Here is a 21,318-nt window from a genome sequence, read left to right on the forward strand (position 1 = left end):
CACAGGCGGCCCCCTACATGTGCCCCACCCCACCCCACCCCTGCACATGCACGCACTGGCCCCTGCACACACCCTGCCCCCAGGGCATGCGCACACACCCTGCATATGCCCCATCAGTGCATGCATGCATGGGCTCCCCGCATGCGCCCTGTCCCCCCCCATGCATGTGTGTGTGTCTCCCCCACATGCCCCCAGCCCCCCACGCATGTGCGGCAGAGACCCAAAGACTAACTGGCTGGCAGGAGGCACACGTGTGTATGTGCGGCAGAGCTGAACTGGGGCGACGGCTCACGTGCCCACAGAGAGGATGCTGCGTGCCACCTCTGGCACGTGTACCATAGATTCGCCATCACGGAACTAGTGCATTGTTTGTGGGAAGGACAGACTGAATAGTGAAATCTATTATTTTCAGTCCATTTTTTTAAAAAAAGACAAATAAGTTTCCCTTCATCATATGAACAAAATTTAAAATCCCTCTGCATTTTTCCTTTAATACTTTTTTAGTTTGTTTTGTTTGTATTTCTATTGTTTTAACTTGGGCTCTATCAACATAGGCTTCAGAATTTTCTTTTTTTTATCTAGGAGGATAATAGCTGCATTCATACATTATTTTAAGTCTTTGTGGCTTACTTAACGAATCATGGTTAGTAACCATGATTTGTTAAATAAGCCACAAAAGACTGGTATTACGCATTCTACTAAGCCCAAACCAACCCTCTTCTCCCCTTTCTCCTTAGCTTAGTGTGATATGTAAGTGCCATTGTTGCCTTTCCTTGCAGGTCCCCAAACCAGCCATGTTCTGGGAATCCCTGGGATAAATGTCAAAACAACATTTAAATAAAAATGCCTCAAATCTTCTGAGTCTGCCAAAGATGTGTAGTTTTCACTTGAGAGTTTAGTCTTCTTATCCAGAACTCAGAAAATCGCAGGGAGGAAATCACATTTGTATAGAGGAAAGATTAGGAACTGCTGCTCCATGAGAATCATAACTACCTAAGCACATCTCACAGGTAGCTGAGAGAAAGATGGGAAGAACGATGCACAATAAAAACATACCCTCAAACCAGAGGAATAATTCTGACCAGGAAATATATAGAGTCACAGATGTCCCATTTATTCAATGTCATATTTTCCTCCGAGGGAGATGCCTGTTGAGAATAATCCTGTGGGAGGAAAAATATGTCAGAACTGAAAAGAATATGTTATAGATCAGATCTATGAGTGGGATAATTTTCTTTCTCTTTTTTTTTATCTTAATGTAGTTAATTATTTAGATTGCTTTCCTTTTAAATTTTGAATTGTAATCGAGCAGGATTCGCACGCTTTCCCTGGTGGGATGAGGCTGAGCAGATGCAAATGAGGAAAAGACTCCTGTGACTGTAATGGTTGCCTGGAAGAGAGCATCCTGGCAGGTGCAGCTTGTTATTGGGACTGGGGGTGGAGTGGAAGCAGCACCTGGCCAATATTCACAGCACATCCAGAGGCAGGATAGGATGTCTCTGCTTTTCCAGGCTCCCCCTCCCCTAGAATTATCTGGAGGAAAAGGTCCCTTCAAAACACCAAATTTACAAAGAAAAAAAGGTGCCACTGGCAAATATCATTCATGATAGGGGTTGGGTGTGTAGAAACACACGTACATATTAAAACCCTGCCATGTATACAGGTGAACCAAGTGCCCTCCGGTTGTGTTAAATTAAAACTTCCATAATTCCCAGTTGGAATATTGGAAATAAGTACTGGGAATAAGTAGGGTGGGGAAAATCTGAATTAGACTATTAAACAATCATAGTTCATGTACAGCCTATATAAAGTTTAACTGTTAAATCATAAGTCATAATGTAGGTTTAATGTATCTCTGTGTGAAATCAACACATCCACAAAAAGGGCAAGGCTTCAAATGTGAACAATCATAATCACCCTTTTGATTATTATTACCCTTGTACCAAAGATATTCCTATTACCTTTACTTTCAGATAATTCTGACTATGAAAGAGGTCATCTAAGTCTAAACTCCCTTTGGTTTACTATAATGTTATTAGTTTTTGTTTTCAAATTGTTCCTCTATCTTTTCCTATTCCCAGCTGTCAAAAATTAGAATGTGCCCGTGTGCCTTCAAATGTAGCAACTTGGTGGATCCACTTCTAATTGTTTGTTTATTTAAAAATTTGTAATTACATTTTCTTGCCAATTATTCTTCAAGGTAATACTGTAAGTAAATTAAAACAAAAGTCCAAAACTGCATCAGGAATAACAAGTACTGTATAAATGAACCTAAGAATAACTAAATAAAAAAATCTTTTTGGACTTAGCAATAGATAGAAAGATAGATAGATAGATAGATAGATAGATAGATAGATAGATAGATAGATAGATAGATAGATAGATAGATTACTGTAAAGGAGCTTTGACCAGCTAGATAAAAGTATTATACTAGCTGTTCTAAAATGGGACTAGAACTCATGATCTCACAGTTTCTAGAGACATGCCTTAATTAATACACCAAACTAGCCTTCTAGGAAGACTGCCATAACTTTAAATCATTTTCATTTTCATTAATTTTTAGATGTTTAGTGGGTTATTTTTAACTGATAGCTTTTAAATCACCTAAATTGTTTTATTGAATTTGATTTATATTTCTGTTGTGTGGAACCCTGAAAGTCTTTAGCAGAACAACTAAAACATCTTAGAAATAAAACAAGGCCCCTCCTAAGCATGCTATGTGGACTCAAGAAACACTATAGCAAAAAAATTGTAGTTTATGTTAGGAAAATATGATTGATTTGTTTTGTTTCTATTGGGAATCTAAAATTATTCAGTTTATGGGTCTATCAAAAATGAATAATTGTCTAAAACTCTAGTTCTATTTGAAATTTTCCTTATTACTTATCAATGTATTAATCATGCTATTTTAAAGTACTGTATTTTTCGGAGTATAAGACGCACCGGAATATAAGACGCACCTTAGTTTTTGGGGAGGAAAATAAGAAAAAAGCTGATTGGTGGGTGGATTGGTCTCCCGGAATACTCCCAATCAGCTGTTCCCAGAAGTGAATTTTAGCAACAGGTTCGTTGGTTGTGAGCTCTGTGCCTTGCTTTTTTTCCTGCCTCTGAAAGCCTCCGCAACAGAACTTCAGAAAAAAAGGCTTTTTTTCTGAAGCTTCTTTCAGAGGCTTTTATTCTGAAGGACTATCTGTACTATGTTCAATCTCCTTTCTTCGGTATTGGTATATAGATTAACCTCTTCCGATCTGTTGGTTATTGTGTCATTCTCAAGATTTGTTAGCATAGTTTGGTTAGAACCTTTACTGATTTTTCTTTTGTTGCTTGCCATATTATTTTAGATAAAAGCCTTTCAGAGACTTTTTTTCTGAAGCTTCATTTCTGAGGCTTTTTTTCTGAAGCTTCATTTCTGAGGCTTCTTTCAGCCTCTGAAATCTCCGTTTGCAAGGCTGGGCGGGGCTACTTTCGGAGTATAAGACACCCAGATTTTCACCCTCTTTTTGGGGGGAAAAAGATGCATTTTATACTCCGAAAAATACGGTAATGGTTTTTACATAACTAAAACTACAATCCTCGAATTAGAAAACAATCAGCCCAAATGTTTTTATTTTTATCAAAATATTAGTAACAAAAACAACATGGAAAAGTTCATTTCCATGCTTCCTGGAGTTCATCATTTCATTTCCCTATTCTGCATCCTGCTAGTGTCTATTTCAAGCTGACAAAAACCACATTTTATCTGCCTGATACTGAAGCAAAGCGAGCACTGTGTGTAAATGGAGTAACAAGAATGCTTTCATTGTGTTCCCTCTTTGAAAGCAGCAACATAGTTGGCTTCCTGTGCTCCTGGAGGATCATTCCATCAAAATTATATATAAATAACTAGAGGTGTTACAAAGCAAGAACTAGAACAGACAATACCAGAAAAGATGGAAAGCATTCACAGAGGTCAAATCTGTGCTTGTCTGCAAGCTGTACACAAACCTTTCCTGACACACAATAAATGAGGAAAAACCAGAAGTGAGTTTGCCCAATGCATGGCAAACATTCTACAGAACACTCTGAATCAAAGCTCTGACCAGAGAATCTCCTCATTGTAGCTAGGGGTCTGTCTTTCCTTCAGCTTGAAAGGTACTGGATTTAGAGAAAGCAGAAGCAATTCCAGGCATGTCACTCAGAAATGGAGAGGCTGCAGAAGTGCTTAGGTACATGAAAGGCCATGTAGACAGCTGATGAGACAAGCTATTAAGTGCTTTTCCCTACCTACAACCTGTGCTAGAAGTTAATGGCTCATGTACCTGCTTAACTCAGTGTTGCCATATCCAGGAAACGGCAGGCTATGGCAAATCATTCTGCTTACAATTGGAGCAACTTACCCTACCACTTGTTGTGACATTTTTCTATTGGAGAGGGAAAGTTGCAGGTAGTCCTCCACTTATGATCACCATTGAGACCAAAATTTCCTTTGCTAAGCAAGACGGTTGCTAAGTGAGTTTTGCCCCATTTTATGATTTAAGTGAATCACTGGAGTTGCTAAGTTATTAACACACTTGTTAAGTGAACCTGGCTTCCCCACTGACGTTGCTCATCAGAAGGTTGCAAAAGGTCATCACATGACCTCAGGACATTGCAACCGTCATAAATTCATACCAGTTGCCAAGTGTCCAAATTTTGATCACATGACCACGGGGATTCTTCAATAGTCATAAGTGTGAAAATGGTCATATGTCCCTTTTTTCAGTGCTGTTGTAACTTTGAATGGTCACTAAATGAATGGTTGTAAGTTGAGGACTGCCAGTACTTGATAACTGGCATCTGGTGGGCAACATCTGATGATGTCTTGCTCCTTATTTTCATTAAAGAATTCAAGAAGAGGAAAGTGTAGGAGACGAGCAGGCTGAGCCCGAGGGAGGGGTCAAACATGTTGTAAGTCATGAGTCCCTTTGTGCTCACAAGAGATGTAACTCCAGCCCACCGTGAATTCCTTTCTATTCTTAACTCCCACACAGTTCCCTTAACCATCACTTGGCCAGATTGTGGAGAGTTTAAGCTTGCAATAAATCTCTACACTCATTTGAACTGCCTGATTTCCCAGGCGCTTGACAGAAAGTTTACATTAGCTGATGGGTTGAAACAAAGCAACAAAGAATGGAGAATTTTGGTTTTGTGGCAATATGGAACTATTTAGACAATTGTCCAGTGATTGCTGGAAAACGCTCTTGAGAAACCTGTCCCTGGAGGTTCTCAGCCTAAGTAGAACACAGGGGCTCTATTAAAGTAAGAGGCAGGAAAATTCAACCCATCTGCCCAGCTGCGGAACTGAACGTGCCGAAATCCCTGGGCTGCATTCTATTCTAGCTACACAAACACTGTACATTTACAATGATCAGAGCCTTTTTTTATTCAATATTTATTAGTACCACCTGTCAGCTGTATTTAATTTAAAATCAAACTCATCAAAGCACATTTCCATTTTACTTAATTAGACCTGCCTGATGGGTTATGCCCTCTTTATCATGTGAGGCAACCTAGATGTCAGATTGCTTTTGGAAATTAACAACGAACATACAATGTTGCCAGGTTCTGTGCAGCAGCACCCCATATTTATCGACTAATGATCTGGGCTATAAACTAGATTTAATGATCACCTGGTTTCCCATATTAGAGTGCTCTGTAACTTGATATAGTCTTCCACATGCTAACCTTTTAGGCTCTCCGAACCTTTCTAATGCTCCTATCTCAGGCATGTTCAGCGGTTGCTAGGAGGTCATCATTACAGTTTTAAATGTGATCAAGGTTCTTTCAGCCACTTTTTCTCGTGGTTTGTCTTGGCTAATTCTACAAATTGGATTGAGGCATTCCAAAATGGTGGAACTGAAGCGATAGAATTAGTTTATCCTTAAGCACAACCGAGTCTGTTTTGAATTAAACTCAATTCCAGGGTTGGTTGACTTGGTTAATCTACCCCTTTTTGGTGTTTTCTCAATATAAACAATTCCCATTAACCCACTTAAATTTATGTGGAAAAAGGCCAATATCCCTTTTATTTTATTTATTATTTATTTAAGAAAACACGTGACCACTTTATCCGACAAACAAAAATTTCAAACCCAAACCAAACTGTAAATTCCATGAATTCAGAAGAAATCTTTTAGATCAGCTGCAATTTGATAGAAGTGAGCATGGAATGGGCAGTGCTGGGCTTCAGGGTTTAGTGACAAGAGATCTAGACAAACGACTTTATGATGTTCACCAGCAACTCTGGCTGGCATTTTCAGAGGCAAGGTAGGCTGCTATGCAAATTAGGCATCTGTGCATAAAATGACTCTCCTCCACTCTATACCCATATGTCCGGACTGCTGATTGGTCTTTGGCTGAGCTGGTTTCCAATTGGTGAAAGTTGGTAAGAACTGGTCTCTGATTGGTTAGTTGTGCCCAATCCTGATTTGTTGTTTTGGTAGTATTGATACCTCTGGTTCTCTGCCTGGTTGCTGGGTGGGCATGGCCATGGTGGCCGTGGCCTTCACGGGCCTGTTTCCGGACTTCCGCTAGGCCCATTATTTGCCCTCCCCAGGCTCTTGAAGCTTTCCTCAAGCCTCTGGGAGGGCAAAAACAGGCTCCCCTGGGCTCCGGAGACCCTCTGAAGGCCAGAAACGGGCCCATTTCCAGACTTCTGAAACTTCCAGGAGGCCTGTTTTTCGCCCTCCCAGAGCCTCCGCACAGGCCCTGCACTTACCTGGCATCCAAAACGGGCCGCATGGAGACTCCTGGGAGGAGAGGGGAGAGGTGGACGGGGCCAGCCAGTCCTTGCAACTACCGGTTTGGCGAACCAGATGTAAAATTAGCATCCACTTCGCCCGAACCGGTCCAAACCGGCTGAATTCCACCCCTGTATAAAATTAAAGTTAAGGTTAAGTACTGGAGTTCTGATGCTGATGTTTTTCTCTCTTTCGCAGCATCAGAAGTATTATGTGTTACTCTTTGAAGTAAACTTAAGGAACTAGTAGTTTCTTAATATTTGGTTCATCGTTGATTAGGAAATAGTAAATTAGAAGCCCATTTTTTTTCAAGTGAATATGAAACTGATATTTCTGAGCTGTGGCTCTTTTTTTCCAATGATTACTTTGATTCTGGCATCTTCCAACGCAGTGTCAAATAAACTGTATGGCAATTGGAATTATATTTATTTAAAATAATGTTTATAAATAACTTATCCGTCATGACTATATCACAGTTGCTTTAAGGAAAATATCTAACCAAATTAATCTTATTTCCAGTAGTATTGTTTCTGAGGATAAATTTCCAATTGTTCTCCCCTCCCTCTAAAAATAGCACATAATATTGTTATGCTGAGAGTCTGTTTGGGGTAGTGCTTAAGGCTCCAGGCTAGAAACTAGGAGATTGTAAATTTTAGTCCCACTTTAGCACAAAGACAATTGGGTGATCTTGGGCTAGTCACTCTCTCTTTCAACCCTAGGAAGCAGGCAAGGGCAAACTACAGTATTTCTGAAAAACCTTGTCAAGAAAACTGTAGGGACTAGTCCAGGTAGTAGCTAGGAGTCAAAAACTGACAGAAAGGCATTAAATAAATAAATAGCTTTTACCAGCTATTTAAGGAATTATAGTGCGCTCTTCATCCCAATAGCCTTCCTCAGTATGATATTCTCCAGACTTGGCATACTACTCCTACGTTTCCAACCTGTATAATTTGGGGATGTTGTCATTGAAAACTGGGAATTCTGCAAATCACAGGGTCAACAGATCTAGAAGACACCACAATGGGTGGTTTCTGCCAACATTTTGGCAGTCGAAATGTTTAAAATGCATTTTAAAAATGTAAATGGATTTTAGAACACTGCATTTGCTTCACCAGTCCTTCTTGTTGGCAATTTTCTGCCTTGAACACATTTAATCAGAAGACTTTCAGAGAGCTTCAAAGCAACTGTGAAAGTATCTGTGGTTGCTTTACAGCTTCAAGGATGGGATTTCAAGGGGGGGGGGCTTTTGGGTGAGCAAACCACTTCAGATGATTTGTACAATGATGGTGCAGCTGCTCTGATAAGAACTTACTATGCTTTCTGAAAGAAACAGGGACTGCACTTAAAAGGAGATACAGAAAGCGAGCCAAGAATAAACTGCTTGCTGAGACAATGATGGATGCTAAAGCACAAAAATGGCCACAAATCAAGAGAGAGGAGGTTCAATCTCTCTACAAAAATAAATTATGAACTGTTATAGAGATATCAAAGAGTAGAAAGATCATTGGTTGTAGAAGATCCTTACTATCAAACAAGCTGCAGAAGAGGACATCCAGATATGGAGAGTCAGGCTATTTACTAAGGAACAGCCCCATTAATAAGGAAAAGATTACAATGAAACCTTCACACCTATGGTGAAACATCCTTCCGTCAGAGCCCTTCTCAGTGGTACTGAAGCAAGAAAAATGTATGTCCAACATCTGGATGTGAAGGCAGCCCTCCTGTATGGAGACATTAAGAAAGGCATTTGTATGCAACAAACAGCAAGGTTCAAATAACCTGGGAAAGCAGGATTCGTGTGCTAGCAATAAGGGAGCATTTATGGCTTGAGGCAAGCTGTTAGAGCATGGAGTGAAAAGCTAAACCAAATGCTTTTTCGAGAGCGTTTTATACAAGGTGAAGATGATCCTGGCTTATCCTTGAGGTACAGAGGTAAGTGATGAATAGTTGATTTCATTTTGAGCACCAAAGATGAGAGAAATAGTCAAGAAATTATTGCCTACTTTTAAAAAAAAACACACACGACGAGATGGAAGCAACTGGAGGAAATTTTGTATCACCTTGGAATACAGATTACAGGAGAAGGTGGTGAAGGTTTCTTCCTTAACCAGAACCAGGAGGCGGTGGACTTGATAGATACCTCAGATTGACAGAGGCTAATGAAGTGGACACTGCAACAGAAATGAAATTCCTTAAAGACCATGATACCTGTAAGCCTCTGTAAGGCAGCAGTCCGTGCAGAATAGCAATTGGAAAGCTTCTGTGTATCTCAACTGTAACTGGGCCAAATATTGCAGCAATATGAATCCTGGGATGGAGTATTTTATAGTAATTTTATTTAAGATTATAATTACAATAGCAAAAACTAAAAAAGAATAGAAAGAAAAGATAGGAGGAGTAGAAAAGAAAAATGGTAAAAGAAAAAATATAAGAATATGATGATAGATAGATAGATAGATAGATAGATAGATAGATAGATAGATGATAGATAGATAGATAGATAGATAGATAGATAGATAGATAGATAGATAGATGATAGATAGATAGACAGGACTTCCCAACTTCATTGCAAGTATAAACAATTTTGCTAATTTATCACCTTCTCTTAAAAATCAATAAATGATATCTTCTTTTCATATCTCACCTCTTATCCATAACAGGACAGTTAAAGAGAAGAGCACGTCATTTCAGTCCTGATGGCCCAAAAGTCCATTAAGGGTTACAAGAGATAACAACTTATCTATTTTAACATTGATCAAATAAATCAACGTTATATTCCTATATTTACTTCTAACAATCTTTAATCTGTAGTCCCTCCAAATAATGCCATGGAAATTTCCATCTTTTCATATATATTTTTTATTTGTACTTTCTATCAACAATTTTAACAAGCCTCTTACATTTAGCCTCTTCTGAATGTTAACAAGCCACTTTTGTAATCCTATGTAGGAAATTACCCAGTTACTCTCTTAAATTGTTGTTTATATATTGCTTTTAATTAGTAAAGCATCTGCTGGTTTCTTTTGTATATCCACTGTAACATCTTTATGTTATTCTTAGTCATTTCTAAATCTACTTTTTATTCAGAAATCTTGTCAGGTAAAATGTGTTCCTCTTCCATAACATTTTTAGCCACTATCTGTAGAGGTGGGTGCTATTACAATTAAGGTTCAATACATTGTTCAAAAATATCCTTCAAAACGTCCAATGTTAAAATATTTTGCTCCATTCTGTAAATATAAGTTGAGTTTGAGTTTAAGTGTTTTTCTCCTTTAATTGTAATCTTTAGTTCCCTCAAGTCCAAGTTTTGAAATGTTAATTTTTTAAAAAGAAATTCAAAACAAGCATTTTCCCCCGAGAAAGATTCTTTATAATTAATTCTAAACTCTTATTTCAAATTTATCTGGACCCTTACTCTATTCAATACTTTTTATTGAAGTTTTTATTATCCTTTTGCTATTATTCCAAAAACACTTTTTAAGTTTTTGAACTTGTAGTTAAAACTTCTTTTGCTAAGTATTGAATGAAACTCATCCAGTACTGTAAAATTTCCTGATCCAAAGGTTGCAATAATTAAAAACAGTTAACAACAATTTCCTAAAGCAATTAGAAAAGGGAGTATGCAAATTTAGTTTTCCTTTAAAGGCAGAATCACTGTTGGAGCAAGATGGCTACTCCATTGTCTCCCAGAACTGCCTTGGATTTTTATTTTTTTTTGTGAGGAGTAGCTGAATGGAGCATGTGCAGACAATCTCAAGCCCTCTCCTTGTCCAGAGAGAAATTACAAAAAGCAGTCTACTCATTGGTTCTTCATTCTTTGCCATGGTCATTGCTTTAACTTTTCAAAGAGCTGTCTTCGGTCTGTCATTTCTTCCTTCTTCCAAGAAGTCCCACTTTGAGCTTTTTCTGAGAAGAAACCAATATTATCTGCAAACAGAGATCCTCTCTTCCATTAGGTTATATAGATGCAAACTGGGCTGGAAACAGAAAAGACTAAAAGTTTACCAACTAAAAGTTTGTATTATAGAGAAGAAATTATCAATTAGACTAGTAAAAAACAGATAATCTCTCCTTTACTGAAGTAGCAGCTCTAGCATGTCAAGAGCTTACTTAGCTACTCAAGATATTGAATTTTGCAATCAATGAACCTAGTCTAACCACAAGGCACAAAGTTAACAAAAGCCGCATTCAGGGTACCCAGTCAAAAAAACCTGCAACATGTATAAAGCATGTTCATGTTTTTTTAAAAATTATTTATTCAGCTCAGTGAACTAAAAATTACAGTTAAATAAATTTAAAATCAAGATCTTGAGATGCAAAGATGTTGAGTGAATTAAACCAAGATAAATGTTAAAGTTAAAATGATAAAAAGTTAAAATCAACAATTACAAGTCAGTAGAAAAAAACTCCCACATGTTTTAAAAAGCTAACACAGGCACAAGAGTTTATAACTGTTCACTCTAAAGTCTGGGATGGTGATTATTTGGGTTGCCACCAATTCACCTTGCAACAATTGTAGTGTTTATCCTCAGTTTCATATAGAAACGATTCATCTCGACAGTCTGGACCAAAGATACGTAGTGTTTTAGAAGTGATGACTGTCACTTTGCATTTTCCCCAGAATCAAATTGGTCACTAGTGCAATGCATTAAGCACATGTATGTTAAATCGTGGGCGATTGAAGGAAGACTCGAAACAATGTAACTGTAACTCTTTTATTTAACTCCAGAAACAGCAATGGCAATTCAAACCCCGGGCAACCCTTTATATAGGAAGGGGCTGTCCCCGGCTGCAACCACTGACGTGCCTTCTAATTTCCCGCTCTCAGGACTAATTCCTGATTGGCTCATTTGAACTGTACTTGATATCTAACACTCCTCCCCCCTAGTTCAGTGTCCGCTCGTCCGGGGTCTCTATGCTACGTAGTCGCGTAAGTAGGCGGGTCGCTTGGAGGTTCGACCGGACCTGCGCAGTTCAGTCGTTCCGGTGTCTTCGGGTTGAGAGGTTGAGGTCCGCTGCTCCCTCTGTGTGGGCTCTGGAACTCTCTCGAACTCAGTCTCCGGCGTGGATTCGCCTCCTTCTCCCACTTTACTTGGCTGTCTCCGCCGGCTCCTTTCGGCGCCTGTCGCCTCCTCCGTGGACTCAGGTACGTGCTCGCTGTTATCTTCTTCCGGGCTGGTGTTAGACGTGTCCAGAAATGGTGTTTGTGTATTGGCCCGCTCTGGTACCGCTTGCGTGTCTTTTCCTTCCCCCTGGTTGTTGTGCTGGGTTTCCCTCTCGACTCTCGTTAATCTTCCCCTGAGCTGGTCGATGTGCCTTTTCCAGTGCTGGCCGTCTGTTGTCTGGACCCGGTAGGACAGGGGCCCCGTCACCTGGGTTATTGTTGCTGGTACCCAGAGTGGGTTTCCGCTCAGGTTTTTTGCGTAGACTCTGTCCCCTGGCTGGAACTCTCGGATTCTGCTCGTGGAGTCGGTTGGCTTCTCTGTGCTGTACTGCGGGTGCAGTCTGTCCAGAGGGGATCTCAGTTTACGGCCCATTAATAATTCTGCTGGGCTTCGGTGGGTCGTGGCGCTTGGTGTAATGTGCTGGGTGGCTAATAGTTTATCTAATTTGGCCTGAATGTCCCCTGGGCCTAATCTCATAAGCGTCTCCTTTGTAGATCTCACCATCCGTTCCGCCAAACCGTTCGTCGAAGGTTTTTTGGGGGCCGATAAGGCGTGCCTTATTCCTTGGTCAGCGAGGAACATCTCGAAGGTGTTTGATGTGAATGGCGGCCCGTTGTCGGAGACTATGAGGTCGGGAATCCCATGTGTGGCGAATAGGCGTCTCAATACTTTAATCACTGCATCTGCTGTGGTCGTCGACATGAGCACTACTTCGAGCCACTTTGAATATGCGTCCACGATGACTAGGAACGTATTCCCTTTGCACGGCCCTGCGAAGTCGATGTGCAATCTGGCCCATGGTGTTCCCGGGTTTTCCCAGTCGTGGACGGGGGCTGAGTTTGGTGCCGCCCTCGACTCTTGGCAGTTTGCGCAGGAGGACACCCACGTCTCGATTTCCTTGTCCATCCCGGGCCACCACACGTAGCTTCTGGCCAGGGCTTTCATCCTCACAATCCCCGGGTGTCCGTCGTGGAGTAATCTGAGTGTCTGTTGTCTTAGTGTGTTTGGAACAATGACTCTATCCCCCCACAACACGCACCCCCTTAGTCCTGACAGTTCATTTTGCCTCCGTTTGTATGGCAGGAACTCTGTGCTTATGTCTTTTTCCTCCGGCCACCCCTTCCAGATCCAATTTAAAATCCGCGCCAGTATTTTGTCCTTTGAGGTGGCCCTCGCGATGTCGGCTGCAGAAATTCGGGCTTCCTCCATCGTCTCGATTAGCAGGGTGGTCATCGCTGGCGCTGGATCCTCCCCCGTTTCTGGAAGTGGGCACCTGCTGAGGGCGTCTGCATGGTCGATTGATTTTCCCGGGTGGTGGAGCAGTGTGTAGTTGTAGGCCGCCAGAAACTCCACCCATCTTAGCATTCTGGGCGACAAAACGGGGGATGTTGGTTTGTCCCCTGCTATGATGCCTAACAATGGCTTGTGGTCAGTTATTAGTTCAAAACTCCGACCGTAGAGATACTCATGGAACCTTTTTATTCCGGCTACTGCGGCTAACGCCTCTTTGTCCAATTGGCTATAGTTCCGTTCGGGTTTTGACAAAGTCCGGGAGAAAAATGCAATGGGGGCCTCTGTTCCATTAGGCATCTTGTGGCTCAATACAGCTCCGATGCCGAAGGGGGATGCATCGCAAGTTAGTCTTATGGGTAATGTCCCGCTGTATTGCACTAAAACTCTGTCTGACGTTAAAAGGTTCTTTATGTCTTCAAACGCTTTCCTCTCTCGCTCCCCCCATTTCCATTCTGCCTTCCTGTCCAGTAGCCGGTGGAGTGGTTCAGCAGTGGTAGCTTTCTGCGGTAGGAAGATATTATAAAAGTTAAGCAACCCCAAAAATGCCTGCAGTTCGGTTTTATTTTTTTGGGGGGGTGCTTCCTTGATCGCTCTCAGCTTCCTGGGGGTGGGTCTAATTCCCGACTCATCTATCAAGTATCCCAGGAACTCGACCTGAGTCTCTGCTAGTTGGCACTTGTCCCTTTTTTTTTTTTATTGAAAAGGTTTTCAAATACAAATTTTTCCCCCTTTTTCCCCCCCCTCCCCCCCTCCCTAACCCCCCCTCCCCACCCTTCCCCCCCTGTGACTTCTTCGTAACAAAAAAAAACCCTAATTCATAACAGATTACTTACTCCCTCCTCAAAATACTGACCTTTACTTACTAAAAGTATTATAAATCCCCCTTTATCCATACATTTCAGAAAAGAAGAAGAGAAAAAAAACAAAAAAAAAACAAGCACATTATACTATAACTATTATAAAATAACTTCTAATTTAGCATAATAGTGTTTTATATCTATACATTATTGCAACAATTCAAAACCACCTTCCACTTTAAAACTATACGATAAGTCCTACTTTAATAACATTTCAAAGCGGGCTCCCCATAAAATCTAATTTAACATTTATTCCACTCTATCCATTTCCTCCACTCCCCTAAATGTATCACTTAAAAATCCCTTTTCTTAAACTAATCAGTCTGTAGCTAGCTTATTCACCCACTGTCTTACAAATTTACCATACACAACAATTCTTGATATCTTTAATTCACTGCCCACACTACTTAAAAATATATATATATATATATTCCATTGTATCTAAATAAAAAAAGAAAAGACAATAACTTTAAATTTATAGTCCATATAATATCTTCTTGAAGTCTTTCCACTGGATTGTTAAAACCAACATCCATAATAGGGTAACATAGCTTGCTGATGCAACAGTTTATTCAAAATCTCCAATCATATCTGCCCCCATCAGTAGTAAACATCTTCTTATATATATAAAAGTAAAAACAACCACCCGAGTGACATTATAATTATATTCCATATAATAATAATTGTGGGTTTCATCAGGATTATTAATTTCCATCATCGTATTGGGTAACAACCCGATCTTCTGCATGTCCCAATGTGATTCTCTTGCCTTATAATTCAAGATAATTATAATATATTTATCAACACAAAAAGAAGTTTCAAAGTAGATAATTCAAAACCATCAATTTGAGGCTCTTTCCATGTCCCAAAATTACGGCAATGCAGAGATCTGCCACTATCTTCAGGATGATATTGACCAATATGTCGCCTCCTCTATGTTTTCACATAATCATTCATATTTTAAAATCACTGGCTTCACTGTTGCTTGGGTTAGAAATTTCTATTTTTGTACAACCTATTTCTTTTTTTGTTTTCTTTTTGTGGGTTTAACTTCCATCCTAATTTTTTGTGTCTCACATTTCTTTTTTATCCCTTGTATATCCTCTAATTGGTTTCCATGCTTGTCCTTGCCTTGATAAGTCATCACATTAAAATCAGATGGCACTTCTCTCAAATTTGTAGATAATCCAGCTGGGGTATCCGATAAATCCAAAGGCAATTTATCTGGTACAGTCTCTGTCTTTAGTTCCAGCTCCTTCTGCTTATCCTGTATTATATCTGAAGACGTTAAATTCATTTTCAACCTATTTTGATAAAATTCTTCCGCTCTTTCAACAGTATTTAACTGGTATCTTTCTCCTTGATATCTCAATATAATACCAACTGGGACGTCCCACCGGAATTGAATATTTCTCCTTTTTAACTCAGACACCAGAAAGCCAAATTTCTTCCTTTCCATTAATATCTTAGGTGGGAGTTCCTTGTAAATCCAAATCTTTCTTCCATACAATTGCAAATTAGAATTGAAGGAATTTTGCACAATTTTATTCCTAATTTCTTTATCTGAAAAATAGATTACCACATCTCTAGGCAATTGCCTTTGCTTGGCAGTCCAGGAGTTTATTCGATAAGCTCTGTCAATCCTACAAAACACTTCCTCAGGTTGAATCTTTAAAATCCCAGCTAGAAATTCAGAAGATATTTTCCTTAAGTCATCTCTGTTATTTTCCTGCAAACCTCTAAGTCTTATTGCATATTCTGTGAAATTATATTGTATCTTTAGAACCTCTTTTTCAATCCTCTGTTGCAGATTTACATTACCAGACTTTTGGTCAGCATCCATTTTAAATTTTTCTTCTGAACTATAATCCTGAATATTTAACAAATCATTTTCAATTTTTTGAATTCTATTGTCCAATTTATCTTGAATTTCATCCATTTTTGACTCTAATAAATTAGTATTTGTATCCAACCGAATCATGAATTCTGACACTTTTAAAATTTTTTGCTGCAAAAAGTCAAACTTGGATTTCACCAATTCCTTAGTTTCCTGCTTAAATTTTTCAAGTTGCTGATTCACAATCTCATCCCTTCTTTCAATCTCCTCTAAGAGAAATTCTATTATATTAAAATCAGGTTTCTGGGACTGAAGAGTTAAAACTTGTTCCTTTAAATTCTTAGTGGGGGAATCCCCCCCACCTATTTGTTTGTCTGACTTCACAAGCCTCAGTGCCATGTTTCCACCTAAGCAGGCTTTGTTAGAAGAAAAAAAAAACAAGACAAAAGACTTCCAGCCAGCAAGAATCCGGCCTCCAAGGGAAAAAGAGAAAAACAAAAACAGGAGCGGAGTTTTGTCTACAAATGTAGCCAGTGGTATTTATTCCGCTACATTGTAATAATAAAAAACGGAAGAACTTTCCCTCTCAAACTCTTCTCCAGCCGCGGCAGACGCCATTTTAAAAAGAAACTTTTTTCCTCTTTCTCTTCCTCTATTCTCTTAAGTAATTTTTAAAAGATAAGTAGAATACTTGCGCTTCAGTATTACAGGTCCAGCTCACATTTTCTTTGAGTAATCTGTCAAATTCGCAGGCTTGCTTTTGACGCCTGGCTCTGCATTAGCAGAGGTCTCCCAAAGCCCGGAGCAGCGGCTGGGGATATGGGGCATCTCATCCGCTCCATCCCAAAAGTAAAAGAAAAACTTTTGGGACTCTGCAGAGAGTTCTACCCACCCCTGCCGGCTCTATCTCCGTTTCCTCATGGGAACGGAGTTTTTTCGAGCCGCCGTTCCGTTGTGAAGGCGGCTCTGACAGGCAGTGGAAGCTGACGATCCCAAAGGAACGTCTGGCGGCGGCCAGCAGCAAACAGGAAGTCCTCGGCACTTGTCCCTTTTAACTTTGAGTCCCACTTTCTGGAACCTTGTCAGCACCTCCCTCAGCCGCTGCTTCAATTGAGTCGTGTCCCTTGCTGATATTAATACATCGTTGAAATATGGGACGACTCCCTCGATTCCCTGTAGGAGTCGTTCCATCAGGCTTTGGAAAAGCCTGGGCGCTACGCTCACCCCAAATTGCAGTCTCTTACATTTGAATGCGCCCCTGTGTGTAACGATGGTTTGTGCTTCCGCGGTGGCTTCATCTACGGGCAGCTGCTGGTATGCTTGTGCTAAATCCAATTTTGCGAAGATTCTTCCCCTCCCCAAGGAATGCAAGAGGTGTTGGACTACTGGTACAGGGTATGCGCTTTGTTGGAGCGCCTTATTTAATGTACTTTTATAGTCTCCGCACAAGCGTACTGACCCGTCCGGTTTAATCGGTGTCACGATGGGGGTTTCCCATCTCACATGGTCTATTGGCTCTAACACTCCCTGCGCGACCAGTTTATCTAATTGTTCGTCTATTTTTGGCCGTAGCGCAAAAGGGACTCTCCGGGGTTTGATTCGGATTGGGGCTACCTGGGGGTCTAAATTGAATGAGATTGGGGACCCTTTGTACTTGCCTAGCTCATTGTTAAAGACCTCTGCGAACTCCCTCATTAGGTCCTCCTCCCAGGTGTCGTTTCCGATGTGATCGACGCCGGTGATGGCTAGCCCCAATGGCTCGAACCACTCCATGCCCAGCAGGCTGGGCCGGTCTCTGTCCACAATCGTGAGGGGTAGCGTGGCTTTGAATGTCTTGTAGGCTACGTTGAACTTGCCAATGCCTACCACAGGAATTCGGTTCCCTTGGTAGTCGATGAGGGTGAGGTGCTGTCGTTTGAGGTCGCGGGCTGTGATGTGTGGCAGGAGCTTCTTGATTGTTGTCCAGGATACCATTGATAGGCTGGATCCCAAGTCCACCTCCATTCTGCAGGGTCTCCCCTCGATCAAGACTGTTGCCGCCATCTTATTTGCCCTTCCCGCGCTGGCATGGCCAATCACGATGGTTTGATGGGTCTCGCCTCGATCCGCCCGATGGTCATCGTTTCTTTGTCCTCGCCCGAACGGTTGTCTCTTCCCACTTGTCTGGAATTTTCTGTTGTTTGTTGGCGATTGGGGGGGGTCTGGTCCTCCTTGAGGCTGGCTGGGATGCCCTGCAGACCCTCGCTATGTGCCCTTTCTTTTCGCATCTTTGGCAGATAGCGTCCCGGAATCTGCATTCGGCTCTCGGGTGGTTCCCTTCGCATCCCGAGCACCAGGCCTCTCTCTTCCCCTGTTGTCTCTCCTTGCGATCGGCTCGGAGGTGATGGACTTCATCCTCCTCGTCCTCTTCCTCTGAACCCGATTCCACTCTTTCATAGTGCACGGCCGCCTCCTCCTTTACGGGCGGCCCGCTTTTCATTTTCTTCATAGCCGCCGCCGATTTCTGAGAAGCTTCGGTTGCGGATGCTTCTTCCAAGGCCTCCTTGAATGTAATTTGAGGCCGGGCCAGCAACCTACTCTGTAACGTGAGGTCCCTCAGTCCCAGTACTAGATGGTCCCTCATGGCCTCTTCTAGATTCAGGAAATCGCATGCGGCAGCTATTTCCCGCAAGGTCGCCACGAACGCACTGATTGTCTCTCCCTCTCTTTGGTCCCTCTGATAAAACTCATGCCTTCTTACCAGGGATGATGCTTGTGGTGTGTAGTGTGCCTTGAGTATTTCTTGCAACGTTGTCCAGGTCATGGTCTTCAGATCGGCTGGGGCGGCAAGCGCTTTTGCCATTTTAAACACTGCCGGGCCGCAATGGGTGAGGAAAAGGGCCCTCTTCCTCTGCTCTGATAAGCTCAGCAGATCGTTCGCCTCCATGAACATATAGAATCGCTCCATGTAAGCTTCCCAATCTTCCCCGGTTGGGTTGAATGGAGCGGGCGGTGTGATTGCAGACATCACGATAGCCGATGATCTGACCGGTGTTTCGGTGGATCGGATGGGTGGCTGATGATTGCTTGGAGATTGATGTGCAGTCCTGTTCCTTCAGATCCCACCTTCGTCGCCAATGTTAAATCGTGGGCGATTGAAGGAAGACTCGAAACAATGTAACTGTAACTCTTTTATTTAACTCCAGAAACAGCAATGGCAATTCAAACCCCGGGCAACCCTTTATATAGGAAGGGGCTGTCCCCGGCTGCAACCACTGACGTGCCTTCTAATTTCCCGCTCTCAGGACTAATTCCTGATTGGCTCATTTGAACTGTACTTGATATCTAACAATGTACAATATGATGTCTTTCATAGCAACAGCAATAGCACTTAGATTTATATACCACTTCACAGTTCTTTACAGTCTCTCTAAGTGGTTTACAGAGTCAGCATATTGCTCTTAACAATCAGGGTCATTTTATTGGCCTTGGAAGGATGGAAGGCTGAGTCAACCTTGAGCCGGTCAGAATTGAACCCCTGGCAATCAGCAGTAGTTAGCTACTACAATACTGCATTCTAAACACTGCGCCACCAGGACTCTTCTCAAGGTCAGTCTAGCTGCTGAGCTTTGTCCCAATTGACATTTCTTCAACTAAACACAAAGGCAACCCCCATAGAGTCCATTACTATAGTCAAATCTGAAAGTTAACAGCACGTGCACTGTGGTTTAAAATCATTATCTTCCAGAACGTGATATGATTGACCTGACAGTGATAAAAAGCACTTCTAGTCATTTCCTCAATCTGGGAAATCAGGGAGAAATTGGAGTCAGGGGTTTTCTCTAGCTGGATATTTACTCCTTCTGGCAGAGTCTAATCTCTTTCAGAACAGGTAGAATTATGGCCTCTTTGTCTTATCTGGAATCTGTTTGGTGTTATGATCCCTCATGCAGCCAGCCCATTGCTAACTGCAGGCAGGAGACTCACGCTATTTCCTGAAAATGTCAGAGAGAAATAGATCTGAGCGTCCTCAGAATACTGATGGCACCCAGCTCCAAGTCTCCTGTGATCTCTCCAGACAGTTTGTGCACATATTCAACAATGTTAGAGACAGGATGGAGCTCTGAGTGACACCATACAACAGCTTCCAAACTATCTCAAGTCTCCTTGTATGAGAGAAAATACCACTGAGCTTGATCCAAAAGGATAACATGATCAATGATATTGAAGGCAATTGGTAAGTTTTTCTTAAAAAAAAAATAACCCCAATCATAGTCTCTCTGACGGTCTCCATACAAAGATCATCCATCAGGTTGACCAAAGCAGTATTAATACCCAAACCTGCTCTGAAGCTGGTCTGAAATGAAACACAAGGAGTTGCTTTTTTTTTTTTTTTTAATTTGATTTATATGCCGCCCTTCTCCGGAGACTCAGGGCGGCTTACAATGCGTTAAGCAATAGCCTTCATTCTTTTGTATATTTTATATAAAGTCAGCTTATTGCCCCCACAAACTGGGTCCTCATTTCACCTACCTTAGAAAGGATGGAAGGCTGAGTCAACCTTGAGCCTTGGAGAGATTCGAACCAGCAGAAATTGCAGGCAGCTGTGTTAATAACAGGGTGCACTAAACCACTGTACTATCAAGGCTCTTTTTCCAGGAACATCTGCACTTAAGAAGCCACCACTCTCTATAATTTACAATGTCAAAGCATTATTTGTATATTGCCTCCAATAATCTGGGTCCTCATTTTACCAACCTCGGAAGGATAGAAGGTTGAGTCAACTGCCTTACCTAACCATAGGAGTTTAGAGCCTGGTCTATTCATTGTCATCTCTGAAGGATCCAGGAGAGGTTTTTAAAGGAGAGATCTAGTAATTGCCTCCTTTAAACTAGCATGCATTCTTTCATCCCTCAAAGAGACATTTACTGTGTTAACTATGACATTTGAAATAACCTCCTGACTAGAATTATAAGCCAAGCTGGGCAGATATCCAGAGGACAAGTGTTGGAACATATTGCTCTAAGCTACTTGTCCATGTCCTTGGGTAACACAAATGATCTACTCCAACTCTACAGCAATGCCCCTGTACATGTCTCTACACTAAAGATGGCATCCATATTGTGCCAAATAGCAATGGCATTTAGGTTTATATACAGCCCCATAGTGCTATATAGTATAGATATTATACAATATCAAAGCATTATTTGCATATTGCTCCCAGTAATGTGAATCCTCATTTTACTGACCTCGGAAGGACAGAAGGCTAAGTCAACCTTAAATCCTGCCAGGATTGAACTCCAGGCTGTGGTCAGAGTTTGTCTGAAATACTCCACTTTAACTATTGCACCATTAGGGCTCTATGACTGCTATAGTGAAATATGAGTGATTTAAATAAATAAATAAAAAGAAACTCTCTGAAAGCATCA

This window comes from Pantherophis guttatus, chromosome 1, assembly GCF_059756535.1.
Source record: "Pantherophis guttatus breed Tessera chromosome 1, ASM5975653v1, whole genome shotgun sequence".
Lineage (NCBI taxonomy): Eukaryota > Metazoa > Chordata > Lepidosauria > Squamata > Colubridae > Pantherophis > Pantherophis guttatus.